Source organism: Belonocnema kinseyi, chromosome 1, assembly GCF_010883055.1.
Source record: "Belonocnema kinseyi isolate 2016_QV_RU_SX_M_011 chromosome 1, B_treatae_v1, whole genome shotgun sequence".
Classification (NCBI taxonomy): Eukaryota; Metazoa; Arthropoda; class Insecta; order Hymenoptera; family Cynipidae; genus Belonocnema; species Belonocnema kinseyi.
The window spans coordinates 52,836,446-52,841,770 of record NC_046657.1 but is presented as its reverse complement, the minus strand read 5'-3'; positions in this window follow the sequence as shown (position 1 = coordinate 52,841,770).

Genomic DNA, 5,325 nt, shown 5'->3' with positions numbered 1-5,325 from the left:
TTTGGTTAAGAATTATTTTTTTAGTGGAAAACCAATTTCTCTGTTAAAAATCATTGTTTTTGTAAAAAATGCGCATTTATGGCTCAAAAATTCAACCAATTGGGTACAGATTTGTCTATATCGTTGAAAAATTAATCACTCTGAGTTTATGATTCAGACATTTGGTTCCAAATTCGTTTTTGTTGATTAGACACAAATGTTTTTTATTTTAAGTTTGTATATTTGGATAAAAATTCGTCCTTGCTGGTAGAAAAATTGTCTGTTTTGTATAAAATTCAAGTATTTGGTTTGAAAATTAATGGGTTTTGTTTTCAAAGTACAAATAACGGTTTGGTCAAACATTTATTTGCTTTGAGTGAGAGGTTGACAGTTTATTAGAGATTAGTCCTTTTTTATTGGGATTCAACAGATTTTGATTCAAATTGAAAATATTTTCTTGCTTCAAATATCAAATATTATATGTTTCGCTGAAAAGTTATATGAAAATGAATTTTCAACAAAATACATGAATTGCTGAAAATATTTTTAAAAATAATTTGCATGTGATAATATATGGTAAAATGTAACAATTTCTATTTTCATAAACAATGAATATGAATAAATTTAAAGTTTTGAGCCCATGAACATTGAAAGATGTTAATTATTTTGGAAGTTATTGAACATTTAAGACGTCAGATAAAAATACTTGTCTACAAACAAAACTTACAAGAATATTTACTCTTAATTTCCTTATTATTTTTGTGATTAAACGTAATTCTTATATGAATAATATGTAAGATAGTAAATTGAGTCCATTTTTAAATTAGAGGCGTATCAATCTTATGAATTTTAAATTCTGTGTGTGTAAAACTAAATTTGTTTAGAATCTTTAGATAGTTGCATTATTTTATTTCATATTAAAAGCATTAATAGTTAAATCATTTTAAATTTATGGAAAATATTCCTAGACGTATTATTGTGAATTGATACATTGAAAATTGCAGTAAAACCTTACTTTTAAAACGTTACAAATTGTAAAATTTATGAAGTTTTCAGTGTCCATTCTAAAAGTCTTTAAAGCTAAATAGATTTAAATTCTAAGCCTTCGAAATTAGAGTAATTCAAGATCTCATTATGTCCGCCTGTAATCCGATGCGAGATATGCTTGGTGAAGGCGAATAAGGGGTATTAATGGTGGGGGAATATTTAGCAGGTACATGGGTCCGAGTGGGGAGAAGACCGACCTTTTCAGAATCCATGCGGACCGCCATGGTCGGCATTACGTTCAGCCATTGAATAAATATGAGCGGGAAGTTTACGACAGGATTACGGAGGAAATAATTCCCAATCATCCTATACCAAATAAAGGTTCTAACAATAAATTTTAGCACTAAAAGTTCGCAAATATGGAATTTTCTAACGAAGTGGATTTTTATAAACAAATTTTATACATACAAGCTCGGAAATAACACCAGTTTCGGGGAATGCGGTGGTAGGAAACAAACCCAAAAGATTGACGCTTCGGATGAAAATGCTTTTGTTTGTTCATATCTGTGTGACTACCGTACACTCCTCGTAGCGTCTTTTACTCCTACCTGCGGCGCAGAGTCAGTTCTCGGAAGGGGTATATCCGGGGGCGCTATATCCGAGTTTGAATGTATATAATTACAGAAACGGAAAATGCGTATACTCAAGAATCATACTTTTAAACTATAATCGTTGTCACTCGATACTTGAGAGGTAAAATAACCAACGGACAGTATAGGACCACTTCATTCGTTGGCTTATAGAAAAATAGCCTTGACTTGGAAAGATGGTTCAGGAGTCCAAAGTATGGGGGAAAAAAAGTTTTGAAGCTAATTGAATTCTCTAGTAAATGGACTCTGTTCAAAGTAATTGGGCCTTGTGGGTATTGCATTATTAGGTCATAAATTCAAAAGTAATATTCCGATTTTAAGAAATGTTGTACACCATGTTCAGAAACCGGTCACGTTTTTTTAATGCTTCATAGCTCAAATGAACTGTTGCGTTCTAAATATTATCACTTTTGTAGAATCTCAAATCAACGGATTCATTTTCCTAGCTTCTCCAAAAAGTTAATGTTGAAGTACGAAACTCCATTTGTTATCTACACGAAATAATTTTTTTCTAATACGCAGTGTCAAACCCTAAAATGAACATAACTGCATTCCCATTCTCCGCTTGCTATTTTTCTTGCAATACCAAATAAAACCAAATCACCGTAATTTTGTGGATCGCAGTTTTTCTGTGTTCTGACGTAATAATTCAATAACCACGAGACTAAATTAATAATTTTTAATGGGTCATCTGCTTAACGTTTTGTTACTATCCGTCAATAGTGTATTCACAAACTCACTACACTACAATGTATTGAATAACTACTGATTTTAAACGTGTGCCCTAGGGAATTGAAGTCTTAAACATAGAAAAATTTTCATTTTTATTGCATATTTGAAAATTTCTCACTCAATGACGTACCAATTAAAAAGTATCAGAAATAATAATCAGTGTGTCAATAACGGTTTTTAAGTTGTAGAAAGGGCTCAGTTAAAAACTTTGAAAGTACAAAATTTAAAAATTAAAGCTTCTAACTAACTTGCATCTTCATCACCTTGCATCTGGCTTATATTAAATTGATAAACTCTTTAATTTAAATGAGGGCACTTTCAAATATTCATATCTATTAAAATTCATTATATGTTATTAGGCTTCCATTGAAAAACTTGTAAATTTGAATATGCTTAATTACGCAGCTATAATTTAATTGCTCGAATACTAATAACGGTATCACATTTTATAGATGAAGAAAACAATGTCTGATTTCGGAGTCCTGAATTCAAAATATTGATCAAATTTCAAGAATTAGTACGAAAAATTAATTTAAATTACAAAGCTAAAACTTAAGATTAAAAATATAGCTTTCAGAAATCAAAAATCGACATAAGAATATTTAATCAACAATAATTTTAAAAATCTGCTAACAATTAATATTGAAGTTTTGAATATTTTAACTATGACCTCTTCACATAACATTTTTAATCATACATGTAGAACTAATAAATTTATGAAACTTCAATTACAATTATTTTAATTTGTATTATTCACAATTATAAATTGTGGCTTAACAATGACAGATCTTAATTGAGAAATTTAATTTGAAAAAAGCGAATGAATATCAAGAAACTCGGCCATAGAAAGAAAGTAAAAAAATTGTTGTTCGGAAAAACTTAGAATTACATATTGTATTTCTTAACGTATTGTATTTATAGAAATATCAATTTCAAATTTATATCATTTTTTAATCACATTGCGCAGGTCGGTTCAGATACTGTAACGTCGGACAGCCTATATGGATTTTATGAAATTATTCTTACTTTACATAATTTTGTTGGACTAAAAAATAATTTTTTGGATTCAGAAAAAGATAACAAAATTTAATTTATAGGCCAGTGATTAGTAGTCTCACAACTTAGTACAAGTTTAGTGGTTTTGTGTAAAGGAATTTTTTTTCGTTGTAATAACTAGTAGCTACATTTTTCAATAGATGACTACTATATACTGCCAATCCACTATGAGAATGATTACTATGTAGTGCGTAAAAGAGAAGGACGAGCGAAAAGGATTGGAGAAGTTACGGAAGTTAATGGCGTGCTGATGATGGTTACAAGAGAGACAGTACACGATGGTATTTTAAAAACTAAGAATATTTTTTCAATATTAGAGAGCTCTGTCTAAAAAGACTAGTTTTTTTCTGAGTATGGAGTTACCAACTTTTTCAACAAATAACCATTTCGCAAATAGTACAGTGCCTAGAAGCTCTAACAAACAGATTTTTTAAATTCTATGACTTAATTATTGACAATATTTTTGTTACACAATTAGTGCAACCTAAACCACTACAACTCATATATGGCGATAAAATGTTCCGCGACAGTCACGAAAGTTCGCCTACGCGACTGGTTTCTCATGAGCATATTGCTACATATTGGAATAATATGTGGCTCCCGGACCGTCTAGCCCCTCAATATAGAGACGGTATTGTGAAAACTATAATAAAATCAAAGACAATGCTATTACAGATAACATTTCTCATATACAAAGCCACATACCACTAACGGTTCGAAAAATGAACTTTTATATTTTTTCTTACAGAGCGGTTTGTAGATGCATAGTTTCTAAAGGATTTGGCTTCTCCAGCGGAATTTTTTCACACGTGGGTTTTTCCTGATGAGAAGTACTAAAGCACAATCGTAGAACGGTGCTAGTAAATGCGGGAGCTTGTAAAAATAATAAAATTAAATAAATTTAATTTCTTCTATTCCTAAGTCTACTCATTCCGGAAATCTTCCCCTTGTCTGGGAAATTGAATTAAAACCTTCATAGTTAAAAAACATCAAATGTATTATACTATTCTAACATTTAAATTAAAATGTTCAATTAAAAAATTATTTCATTTGAAAGCAAGTTTGGAATCATTCAATTTAGTATCCGTCCGCCTTGACATTATTTTGTATAGAAAGTTTTTATAATAATCTAGTTTGGAGGGTCCAGAATTTAAAATTTTCTAATTTTCAACTAACAATTTTTTTTTATTTTATATTTCAAAACATAATTCAGTGGCTCTAAATGATCGACATTTTAAGAAATTACTTTTTTAAAGCGTACGATCTAAGTTCATAACTGTCAAATTTCAAATCATTGAGTTTAGAAATGTAGGAAAATTCACCGTTGAGCCACCCTGACTTCTGAAAAGCCAAAAATGTGAAATTCAGTATTATTGATAAAATTTTTTATTTTACATAGCATTTAATAAAAGTACTGTATTGTACAATACATTTTTAAACAACTCAATATCAAAGACATTTCAATCTTTTAAATTTTAGTTTTGAATAATAAGATAAGAGAAATATAACTTTTTGTTTGAGTGTCATCTCATCATCCAGTTTTTTAAAAATAAGATATATTTTCTAATATACTAAGCTTTGAATTTGATGTTATTTTTATTCAGATCGCCTGTTGTAAATAAAAAGCCTTTCGTTTGTATAAGGAATAATCACGCAAAACATTTAAACAAAAACTAGATTGTGCTAACTTTCAGACTTTGAATGTTAAATCATTCTATCTATGAAACTGTTCACAGGCAAAATAATATTCAATGATGCTAATTGTAGCATATTGTTACAGGCGTTTCAAACAGCTTTCATTTGCATATCAAATTTATTGATAGATAACACAGGCCCACAAAAAAAACAAAAGTGTCTGTGCAATTGACCAGACCTATATATTCTTATGTATTTTTCGACGCTGAATCCGAATTTGCAATAA